Below are 13078 nucleotides of genomic sequence, written 5' to 3' on the forward strand. Positions count from 1 at the left end.
CCTGCCAAGACATCTAGTAAATGAATGTTACCAGGATGGTTGTCTACCAGAGATAAATCTGGGTCAGGTTTTGTAGCATCTGGGGCTGCAGCTAATTTTGTTGACTTTTCATTTGTTTTGGGGTGTGAATTGATTGCTCTAGATTGTCCCTGTCGGTGAGTGGAGCAGATTTTACCCCATTGGCCAAGGTAGAGTCCGATTCCAAACCCCTCAGGTCTGTGTTTAGGTGGACTCCATTCAATCTTGAAATCCTTGTAATCTTTCTGTGCTCAAACATAAGCCTATGTTGGAGTATGTTCAGGAGAGTCTCCAAAAAGGTCACGTTTGCCCGTCTAGTTCTCCCCTGGGGGCCGTTTTCTTTTTAGTGGATATATTGATTACTGGGAACTGAACAAGATGACGGTCAAGAATCGATATCCCCTTCCGGTCCCGGATCTCTTCATTCAGTTTGTAAACACCCGGCGGTTCTCTAAGATCGACCTCAGTGGGGCTTACAATCTTATTCAGAGCAAAGAGGGAGATGATTGGAGATCAGTGTTCAACCCTCTGGAGGGCCACTTGGATTATCTTGCCCTTTGGATTGAGTAATGCACTGGTTGTTTTCCAACATTTTCTTAATGACGTTTTCAGAGAAATATTGGGTCACTTCGCTATTGTTTTACCTTGATGACATCTTAATTTTTTCCCCTGATTGGGCTACATTCCTTTTTCATGTTAGACAGGTCATGTCATTGTTGTACCAGAACCACCTGTTTGCTAAGTTATCCAAATGCTTTGGGGTCCAAAAGGTCACTTCCCTTGGTTATGTCATAACGCCTGGTTCCTTTTGCATGGACCCATTAAAGGTCACGGCCATTGTACACTGAGAACGTCCCACCAACTTGAAGGCACACCAACGATTCCTAGGTTTTGCTGATAGTCAGGTTCTGGATTCAGTAATAGTCAGGTCCTGGATTCAGTAATAGTCAGGTCCCGGATTCCGTAATAGTCAGGTCCCGTATTCCGAAATAGTCAGGTCCCGGATTCCGTAATAGTCAGGTCTCGGATTTGGTTATAGTCAGGTCCTGGATTCGGTAATAGTCATACCCCGGGAAAAGGGTGCGGGGAGCGGAGCAGCGGGGGAGACGCTGGTGGGGACCACTAAGTGTAGTGAGGGAGCATCATAGGAACAGGAATGCCTGAGCAGTGGCTGGAGGAAATGTTTCCCCAGTTACTTTGCAGCAGGTCCGAAGGCTGTGAATGTCAGAAGGCCATTGATGTGGTTGTCGTTCTGTGCTTCACTGGGTACTTGGTGCTTTTATGATGGTATATTGGTGTTTTGGTGGTGGTGTATTGAGGTGGCGTGTGTATTGAGCTGCCAGTGGGTTGTGCAGTGATATTTGGTTTTCCTGTATGGTAAAGTTTGTCCCCTGATTTGGCCCTGATATCCGTATGGATTGGTGAGTGAGCCTTGAGTAAGAAGGTTTGAGTAGCCCTGTGCTCCAGTATTCCTATAGAGGTGCATGCTTCTTCCATTACCTCCCACTCCTGTACTGAGCTGTATACATTTTCTTATACTTTTAGCTGACTGCTGGGGTAAAAATTCACTTACCAATTATTTTGGAATTTATCCAACTAATATTTTGATATGGACATGCTAGATGCAGACGTCAGTTGGAGACGCCAAAGCCTTCCGACATATTGCTGGGACGCGGCCCTGATTGGATTGTTCTGGTTGCCAGAAGGTGAAGTGGAAAAATAGTTGAACTCTCCAGTAATATTCCCCTGCTATTATATTACTGCAAAACTGGATATATTTCACTAAGTGTCTGGGAAACGACCCCGATGGAACGTCTAATAATGGACGCTCTGCTATGTAATCCATGTGCTGGACGTATTTGGACAGTGACGTATGAATCTCTATGAGGACATAGGGCGTGAGGTTATCCGTGTATGGTTGGATGAGCTCCGTGTACAGCAAATGGATGGGACATGGCACGGGTTATCCGTATACGGTGGGATGAGAAGGGCGCCATGTACAGCAGTGTGATGGGACATGGCACAGGTTATCTGTGTACGGCTGTATGAGCTCCCTTTACAGCAGATGGATGGGACATGGCACTGGTTATCCGTATACGGTTGGATGAGAAGGGTGCCATGTACAGCAGATGGATGGGACATGGCACGGGTTATCTGTATACGGCTGGATGAGCTTCGTGTACAACAGATAAATGGGACATGTCTCAGTCTTCTTCTCACAGGTCTTCTATCAGGGTTGTTACGTGTGATATTTGCGGCCCTGGGCTCGAATCCATTGTGGGGCACAGGGGCCATATTACAGGTGCAACATATATACAACATGTATCCAAAATACAAAGTGTACAAAAAAGCATCTAAATAGAAACTGTAATAACTACACCGAGGATGTTCTGTTATTTACTGTTGTATAGAAGCCCCAAGATGTCAATAACTCAACAATGGGAGAAGTAAAGCGCTCCTAACACTTTGCCTTGTAGACAGTAGGAGCTGATAGAAGACGGAGGGATCAGGGCTCGGGATAATGGGAGCACAGCTGGAGATCACATCAGTCGAGGACGCTTTGTACTATCAATCCATTTCCATCACAAACTACATCTGACACTTCCACCATTGTAGGGATCATAAAAGCTGTGAAAATCCTCAAATGCTTCCTCAGGATCCCTAACAGAGATCCAAGAAACGGCATTGAGTGGAGGAGTCTGTGAGTGAAGTCAAGTACTGTACTGCGGCTGATGGATGGCGGGACTCTTACTTCTGTCTGAGAACATCAGGGGGATGTTTATAAGACGGAGGAATCAGGAGGACAGCCCTACGGGAGGCAGCAGCTCGATCTGTCACCATGGACGTCAAACGGCTGACAATATTCTGTAAGTGGTGAAGCGCGGAAAATGTTCTGAACAGTTATATATAGAACAAAGGAACATTGTACAGAATACAACTCGAGCTTCAGTAATGCAGTTAGGACCGACAGTGTCAGTGATGTGCGTAAGAGCATGAATCAAGTCAGGGGCCACAAGAAAAGCCGATTCCAAGGGCCCCAAGGAAAGGATCTGTAAACCCACAAACCTTCCCAGCACAGACATCACATAGATCAGGTGGAACTAGCCAGGGAAGGCGTCTGGGGTTATAAAGATCCCAACGGGATGGCAAAGACCACAGAGACCCCCAGCACAGACATCACATAGACGAGGCTCAACTAACCAGGGAAGGCGTCTGGGGTTATAAAGATCCCAACAGGATGGCAAAAACCACAAAGACCCCCATCACAGACATCACATAGACGAGGCTGAACTAACCAGGGAAGGCGTCTGGGGTTATAAAGATCCCAACGGGATGGCAAAGACCACAAAGACCCCCAGCACAGACATCACATAGATCAGATGGAACTAACCAGGGAAGGGGCCTGGGGTTATAAAGATCCCAACGGGATGGCAAAAACCACAAAGACCCCCATCACAGACATCACATAGACGAGGCTGAACTAACCAGGGAAGGCGTCTGGGGTTATAAAGATCCCAATGGGATGGCAAAGACCACAAAGACCCCCATCACAGACATCACATAGACGAGGCTGAACTAACCAGGGAAGGCGTCTGGGGTTATAAAGATCCCAACAGAATGGCAAAAACCACAAAGACCCCCATCACAGACATCACATAGACGAGGCTGAACTAACCAGGGAAGGCGTCTGGGGTTATAAAGATCCCAACGGGATGGCAAAGACCACAGAGACCCCCATCACAGACATCACATAGATCAGGTGGAACTAACCAGGGAAGGGGCCTGGGGTTATAAAGATCCCAACGGGATGGCAAAGACCACAGAGACCCCCAGCACAGACATCACATAGACAAGGCTGAACTAACCAGGGAAGGGGCCTGGGGTTATAAAGATCCCAACGGGATGGCAAAGACCACAAGGACCCCCAGCACAGACATCACATAGATCAGGTGGAACTAACCAGGGAAGGGGCCCCCACAGAAACCTCTTCAGGTTACGAAAGAGAAAGTAATAAGTGAGAGATGGATCTGGACTGTAGGGTGGATGGTTATGCTCCATGCAGCCGCCTTCCCCGATAGTAATTTGTAACTTGTAGAGAGTACGAAGGCGGCACTCTGCTGGTCGGTGGTGCAGTAGGTGGTGAGATCCAGTACTGGTGAGTGCCGGGTTCCTTCTATAAATGCTAGTGATTTATCAGACTTGTGAGCTGACACATTGTGGTGAAGCAGTATCACACCTGCCTGCACCTGTCATTGCCTCCGACAATCTTCCAAAATCAAAACCTCCATTTTTTTGCATATTTCCTCTGAAAAAGCTTCAACTGGTCGCCCTGGTACCCCATTTAAACTGCTTGGCCTAAAACTTTCCTTGACAAGTGGTGGCAACAGGGGTCTGTTCTGGGTTCTGTTATTTTCAATGTGTGAAATAGGAGGTTTAGTAGGTAAGGATAGTGACATAGGAGAAGGGTTGGTGAGTAAGGGTAGTGACATAGGAGAAGGGTTGGTGAGTAAGGATAGTGGCATAGGAGAAGGGTTGGTGAGTAAGGATAGTGAGATAGGAGAAGGGTTGGTAGGTAAGGATAGTGAGATAGGAGAAGGGTTGGTAGGTAAGGATAGTGACATAGGAGAAGGGTTGGTAGGTAAGGATAGTGACATAGGAGAAGGGTTGGTGAGTAAGGATAGTGAGATAGGAGAAGGGTTGGTAGGTAAGGATAGTGAGATAGGAGAAGGGTTGGTAGGTAAGGATAGTGACATAGGAGAAGGGTTGGTGGGTAAGGATAGTGACATAGGAGAAGGGTTGGTAGGTAAGGATAGTGACATAGGAGAAGGGTTGGTAGGTAAGGATAGTGACATAGGAGAAGGTTTGGTAGGTAAGGATAGTGACATAGGAGAAGGGTTGGTGGGTAAGGATAGTGACATAGGAGAAGGTGTGGTGGGTAAGGATAGTGACATAGGAGAAGGTGTGGTGGGTAAGGATAGTGACATAGGAAAAGGGTTGGTAGGGAAGGATAGTGACATAGGAGAAGGGTTGGTGGGTAAGGATAGTAACATAGGAGAAGGATTGGTAGGTAAGGATAGTGACATTGGAGAAGGTTTGGTAGGTAAGGATAGTGACATAGGAGAAGGTTTGGTAGGTAAGGATAGTGACATAGGAGAAGGGTTGGTAGGTAAGGATAGTGACATAGGAAAAGGGTTGGTGGGTAACAATAGTGACATAGTAGAAGGATTGGTAGGTAAGGATAGTGACATAGGAGAAGGGTTGGTGGGTAAGGATAGTGACATAGGAGAAGGTGTGGTAGGTAAGGATAGTGACATAGGAGAAGGGCTGGTGGGTAAGGATAGTGACATAGGAGGGTTGGTAGGTAAGGATAGTGACATAGGAGAAGGGTTGGTAGGTAAGGATAGTGACATAGGAGAAGGGTTGGTATTTAAGGATAGTGACATAGAAGAAGGTGTGGTGGGTAAGGATAGTGACATAGGAGAAGGTGTGGTGGGTAAGGATAGTGACATAGGAGAAGGGTTGGTGGGTAAGGATAGTGACATAGGAGAAGGGTTGGTGGGTAAGGATAGTGACATAGGAGAAGGGTTGGTGGGTAACGATAGTGACATAGGAGAAGGGTTGGTAGGTAAGGATAGTGACATAGGAGGATTGGTAGGTAAGGATAGTGACATAGGAGAAGGGTTGGTGGGTAAGGATAGTGACATAGGAGAAGGGTTGGTGGGTAAGGATAGTGACATAGGAGAAGGTTTGGTAGGTAAGGATAGTGACATAGGAGAAGGGTTGGTAAGGAAGGATAGTGACATAGGAGAAGGGTTGGTAGGTAAGGATAGTGACATAGGAGAAGGGTTGGTAGGTAAGGATAGTGACATAGGAGAAGGTGTGGTGGGTAAGGATAGTGACATAGGAGAAGGGTTGGTAGGTAAGGATAGTGACATAGGAGAAGGGTTGGTGGGTAAGGATAGTGACATAGGAGAAGGGTTGGTAGGTAAGGATAGTGACATAGAAGAAGGTGTGGTGGGTAAGGATAGTGACATAGGAGAAGGTGTGGTGGGTAAGAATAGTGACATAGGAGAAGGGTTGGTGGGTAAGGATAGTGACATAGGAGAAGGGTTGGTAGATAAGGATAGTGACATAGGAGAAGGGTTGGTAGGTAAGGATAGTGACATAGGAGAAGGGTTGGTGGGTAAGGATAGTGACATAGGAGAAGGGTTGGTAGGGAAGGATAGTGACATAGGAGGATTGGTAGGTAAGGATAGTGACATAGGAGAAGGGTTGGTGGGTAAGAATAGTGACATAGGAGAAGGTGTAAGGATAGTTACATAGGAGAAGTGTTGGTAGGTAAGGATAGTGACATAGGAGAAGGGTTGGTGGGTAAGGATAGTGACATAGGATAAGGATTGGTAGGTAAGGATAGTGACATAGGAGAAGGTTTGGTAGGTAAGGATAGTGACATAGGAGAAGGTTTGGTGGGTAAGGATAGTGACATAGGAGGATTGGTAGGTAAGGATAAAGACATAGGAGAAGGGTTGGTGGGTAAGGATAGTGACATAGGAGAAGGGTTGGTGGGTAAGGATAGTGACATAGGAGAAGGGTTGGTGGGTAAGGATAGTGACATAGGAGAAGGGTTGGTGGGTAAGGATAGTGACATAGGAGAAGGGTTGGTGGGTAAGGATAGTGACATAGGAGAAGGGTTGGTAGGTAAGGATAGGGACATAGGAGAAGGGTTGGTGGGTAAGGATAGTGACATAGGAGAAGGGTTGGTGGGTAAGGTTTGTCTGTTGCTGATGACACAATTGGGCTGATATTCCTGTAGGTGTCAATAATATGGAGAATAAGTTGGTGTTACTAGATAAGTGTCCAAACAATGGAGACTGCAACTCAATGTTTCCAAATGTAAAATAATGCACTTGGGGAGCAGGAATCCTCTGAGAATCATATTGGCAGTTCTGTGTTAGTAAAGACTTCAGAGGAGAAGGGTTTAGACAATCTTCTATGTTTCTATGCAATAGGAAGTATCATCATCACTATATACAGGAGCCATCCTGTTGTGGATTTATTTAGGCTGTATACTGATGTACATGCTGTATAGTGATTGTATAGTGTTGTGTGTATATATATATAAAATGCTGTGGCACTCCAATAGAAAGTGCAAAAAGTGAAGGTTTATTTACCCATATACAAAGTGCGACGTTTCAGCTCAATCAGTATGAGCTTTTCTCAAGCAGTGAACACACTCCCCTAGGAGGGGTTATATATATATACACAGCAAGCCAGTAATTAGGAGTGAATACAAATACAAATTAAGTGAAGAAAATTTACAAATGTGCACATCAATATTAAATACTCCTAGTGAGTGCATATTCAGTACATAATGTAAAGTAACCATATTCAAACATGTGATATATAAGTACTGTGTATCATATAAAAAGCATAAACATTAATTCAGCAATCAAATGCACATGTGAATGAAATCAAGCGGCGCTCACCGACTCCGGAACATCAGCTGTGGGGTGCACAACTATACAAAAAAAACTTCTAAATAAATTCAAAGTCCTGGACAGGCAAGACGCCATGTGTGGATGCTGGTTCTCAGTGGAACGCACTGCCATGTCTATACGCAACAACATGCGTGTCAGTATGCAGTGTGCATGTGCCGTGTAATCAGCCAATGGAATCTCACATATATACGCATAAACCAAGGATTCGTGTTAGACTGCGGGCACCCACTGCTGCAAGGAATTTTCCTATATATATATATATATATATATATATATATATATATATATATATATCATATGTGTGTTGGGCTGCTGTGTGGTGTTGCAGCTGCGACCGGTTACTTGATAGATGGTACAGTGTGACACCACTACTGTGGGGGTTGGTCGGTGGAGGATAGCTCAGCCAGGTGGTAGGTTGTTGTGACGTCAGTGCTGGTTCAGCACACGGGTATGGGGGCACACCTGCTTTTAGTTTTTGTGGCTGGCTATACCTTTCCCAAATGGTCGGTGACCTGTCGGGTTGTGATGGGTTCCTTGGGCGCTTATCACGGTGGTCCAAAGTGGAGTTATGACCCATCCGGGCTGTCGTTACCGCCACCCACAAAACGGGGAGATAACCCAAGGACGGTGCAGCTTGTGTGCAATAATCACTGAGTCCCAGTAAGATAAACTTCCTTTTTACTTAGAAATCTTCTGTGATACAAGTGAATGATACGTGACTGATAAAAACTTGACTTCACCAGATCCGTACTGAGAGCTGTTGAGGTAGAGCGTAAAGTAGCAGTGCTGACTTGGTTGCGTGCTGAGAAGAGTAGAGAGTTCAGAGTGTAGAGGAGTAGGTCATGAGAGTCTCAACCCAATGTAGTACTGTACTCTGACAGAACTTTAGAAGAAGAAGAATACTTAAAGAGAATACTTGAATGAAGGAGATTACTTGTGCCCGTGTTTTGACCTTTGTCGCTATACCACCTTTTGCCCTGTAGTATTGAGTTACCCGTCCTATCAGGGTGACACAAGCTCCAGTCTTTAGGAGACTGTCTTACACTTTTAGAGATGTTCACGGCATGGGTTGTGTTGATCCCTTACTTGTCCTCTCTTTAGGTGTCTAGCACTGCATCTTGAGGATAAATGTTGCTTTAGAGAAAGTCTCTGTGTTCTTCATACATGTCTGTACGCTACAGTTGTTCTGTCCTGGACGGGGAACCTGGTAAAGCCAGACTCCTGGCTAACTCAGCAGGGATGTCTGATCTGTGTGTCTTGCTCCACTGAGAAACAGAATAGAACTGCCCTAAGTGTGGATCTACACTTCCTCTCCCCATGTGATAGGTGGAAGAAAAGAGTAGCTCTCATTGGTGTACAGATCACAAAAAAAACAATAACCCTTTCATGACTACAGCTGTGCGACATATATACATACTACTGACATCTAGTGGCAAAACTTATACATGACTTCATTGCCACTTCAAAGTAGAACACCCGTGGTGGGACACCACATATGCTGTATAGTGATATATATGCTGTATAGTGATGTATATACTCTCTATGTTGATATATGTACAGTCTCTCTAGCAGTTCCATGCCCCCGACCCCCCTGCCCCGGCATGCACTGATTTAGTAGCCGCAGTCTCTTCGTTCACATTTTAGTTTAGTAAATTATGAAGTAAATCAATTTTCCTGTTATAGATTTAGAAATAAATGAGTGAAATCTGCGGCGCCGGCGGTAATTGCATTTTAAATACACTTTCTGTATCGGCGCCATTAACTGATAAGGGGCCGCGCCGTAATTGCAAATAGTTAAAAGGTATGGGAGCGGCGGCTGTGCCTGGTGGTGGCGGCAGAACATCTGTAATAGTCTCTGCGGTCCGGACGTTATCCACAGCCATGAAATCTGCTCTTATTACTGTTCAGACATTAAACTATCTGATATCTACTTGTCTGAAATGGAAATGAAGCCTCAGATTCGCTGCCAGGACCGAGAACCGGACAGAATTCTGATCAGCTCCTCTTTTTATTTGTAAAGTGTGTGATGTGACGCGGGAGACTGATCTTGTATAATAAGCGCTCCCATATAATAACGAATCCCATATAATAACCCCTCCCATATAATAACCTCTCCCGTATAATAACCTCTCCCGTATAATAACCCCTCCCGTATAATAACCCCTCCCGTATAATAACGAATCCCGTATTATAACCGCTCCCATATAATAACGAATCCCGTATAATAAGCGCTCCCATATAATAACGAATCCCATATAATAACCCCTCCCGTATAATAACCTCTCCCGTATAATAACCCCTCCCGTATAATAACCCCTCCCGTATAATAACCTCTCCCGTATAATAACCCCTCCCGTATAATAACCTCTCCCGTATAATAACGAATCCCGTATAATAACGAATCCCGTATAATAACGAATCCCGTATAATAACCCCTCCCATATAATAACTGATCCCGTATAATAACCCCTCCCATATAATAACGAATCCCGTATAATAACCCCTCCCGTATAATAACCCCTCCCGTATAATAACTGATCCCGTATAATAACCTCTCCCGTATAATAACGAATCCCGTATAATAACCCCTCCCATATAATAACGAATCCCGTATAATAACCCCTCCCGTATAATAACCGCTCCCATATAATAACGAATCCCGTATAATAACCCCTCCCGTATAATAACCCCTCCCGTATAATAACTGATCCCGTATAATAACCTCTCCCGTATAATAACCGATCCCATATAATAACGAATCCCGTATAATAACCCCTCCCGTATAATAACCCCTCCTGTATAATAACGAATCCCGTATAATAACCGCTCCCATATAATAACGAATCCCGTATAATATGCACTCCCGTATAATAACGAATCCCGTATAATAACCCCTCCTGTATAATAACCCCTCACATATAATAACCCCTCACATATAATAACCGCTCCCGCATAATAACCGCTCCCGTATAATAACCGTTCCCGTACAATAACCAATCCCGTATAATAACCGCTCCCGTATAATAACCCCTCCCGAGAGGGAACAGGGGGAGCAGGGGAAGGGAGCAGGTTGGGACCCAACAGCTCAGAGAGAAATTTCTATGTCTTTAGCAGAAATGAGCAGAAGGAACCAGATAAGATAATGACAGGTATGGAAGGAATTGTCTCCAGGAGGGGGTGGGGGATGATTCCGCATTTAGTTTACCTAACCGGATAACCCCTTTAATCAATCCAGAGTAGCTGATCCAGAGCAATAGACCATCTGTGTGATAGCAACCGTCCCCCAGACTCCTGGTAACAATGATGACATCAGCCGCTGTATGACATCACACCTTAACAATGTCATATTGTTCGAGGGTGTTGATTAACGCTGTGGTGTCCATTTCTTCTGGTGTAGATGGCAGCAGTAGACACTCGGGGTACTATTACACCATTCGGCCGATTATCGCTCCGTGTAATAAAGACAACGATCAGACGATGATCGTTGTCATCGACTTATCATTGATAAAGATTAGAACCTATAATTGTCGGGCTTTACCTATCAATGCTCCAGGGCTGCTTCTCCCCGGGTCCCGCGCACTCTAGCTTCAGAGCGTCCTGTCTGAGCTGACCGGCCGCTCAGCCAATCACAGGCCAGGACCGCTGCTCTGAAGCTAGAGCGCACGGGACCCGGGGAGAAGCAGCCCTGTAGCCTGGATAGGTAAAGTATACCGTTTAAGCAAGGGCTGCAAGGACATCGGTAACAATGTCCATGCAGCCCTTGTTAAACCGTTATCGGGCCATTTAATAGGCCCAGTAAACGAGCGCCGATCTAGCAGATCGGCACTCGTTTACAGTTGTTATCGGGCCCCTATCGGTCCGTCTAATAGTACCTTTAGAGCGGGGGTCCCGGCCCCTTGTACCCTGTGAGCGACATGTCAGTCAGGAGCCAAGAAAATGAAACATGGAGATAGAAACCAGAGAACAGCCGGGATTTTGATATTTTAGTGTAAACCCTCAGGTGACCCTGATACCCCGCGCACCGCACTGTTAGGGGGTCAGGACACCCTGATACACCGCGCACCGCACTATTAGGGGGTCAGGACACCCTCATACCCCGCGCACCGCACTGTTAGGGGGTCAGGACACCCTCATACCCCGCGCACCGCACTGTTAGGGGGTCAGGACACCCTGATACCCCGTGCACCGCACTGTTAGGGGGTCAGGACACCCTCATACCCCGCGCACCGCACTGTTAGGGGGTCAGGACACCCTCATACCCCGCACACCGCACTGTTAGGGGGTCAGGATGTGTCTTCAGTCTCTTATATTGTAGCTGGGGCTTATAGGCCTAACTAGGGGCACCTACAGCTAGCCACAGGGTGTGGGCCGCTGATACCCTGGAGGCAGGCTGATACCCCGGGGGTGTGGACAACTGATACCCCAGGGGTGTGGGCCGCTGATACCCTGGGGGTGGGGGCCGCTGATACCCTGGAGGGGGGCTGATACCCCAGGGGTGTGGGCAGCTGATACCCTGGGGGGGTATTCTCTCATTTACAGATAATCTGCATATAATAACTCTAATATACTAATGTGTTGGCTCTGAAATTCTGGAGAAAAACTGATGCACAGGACATTATACAATTATTATACATTTAGATGCCAGAAAAGGCGCGGCCTGTGCAGGAAGAGGGTGCGGCCTGTGCAGGAAGAGGGTGCGGCCTGTGCAGGAAGAGGGTGCGGCCTGTGCAGGAAGAGGGTGCGGCCTGTGCAGGAAGAGGGGGCGGCCTGTGCAGGAAGAGGGCGCGGCCTGTGCAGGAAGAGGGCGCGGCCTGTGCAGGAAGAGGGCTCAGCCTGTGCGGGAAGAGGGCGCGGCCTGTGCGGGAAGAGGGCGCGGCCTGTGCGGGAAGAGGGCGTGGCCTGTGCGGGGAGAGGGCGCGACCTGTGCAGGAAGAGGGCGTGGTCTATATTGCGTCACCATGTGCAAAAAAATGCATTAAAATCTTTAAATTCCCACTGCCCATTAAAGGTTTAGTTCTCCCAAACTGTTTTAGTTTCAAATCAACTGGTGCCAGAAAGTGCCAGAGATCTGTAAATTACTTCTATTTAAAACCTCTCCAGTCTTCCAGTACTTATCAGCTGCTGTATGTCCTGCGGGAAGTGGTGTATTCTTTCCAGTCTGACACAGTGCTCACTGCTGCCACCTCTGTCCATGTCAGGAACTGTCCAGAGCAGGAGAGGTTTTCTATGGGGATTTGCTGCTGCTCTGGACAGTTCCTGACATGGACAGAGGTGGCAGCAGAGAACACTGTGTCATAGTGGAGAGAATACACCACTTCCTGCAGGACATACAGCAGCTGAGAAGTACTGGAAGACTGGAGAGGTTTTAAATAGAAGTAATTTACAAATCTCTGGCCCTTTGGGGGGGGGGGTGTCAGTCATATCTGGGGGTGACTCCCTCAGAGCTGGAGGTTCCTATGTGCCGGGGGTCAGTCATATCTGAGAATGAGGCGTCCGTTGCGACCCGTCGTGACCCACAGCTTGGTGTTATCAGTGTATCGGTGCAGCCCACTCCTCGTCTC

The 13078-nt window shown here is 46.7% G+C and overlaps 1 protein-coding gene across 6 annotated transcripts in view; it reads left to right on the forward strand.

Moving 5' to 3' along the window:
- DPYD (dihydropyrimidine dehydrogenase) overlaps positions 1-13078 on the forward strand; it is an 850395-nt gene that overhangs the window by 776216 nt on the left and 61101 nt on the right. The gene's annotated exons all lie outside the window — the stretch shown is intronic.

Source organism: Dendropsophus ebraccatus, chromosome 4, assembly GCF_027789765.1.
Source record: "Dendropsophus ebraccatus isolate aDenEbr1 chromosome 4, aDenEbr1.pat, whole genome shotgun sequence".
Lineage (NCBI taxonomy): Eukaryota > Metazoa > Chordata > Amphibia > Anura > Hylidae > Dendropsophus > Dendropsophus ebraccatus.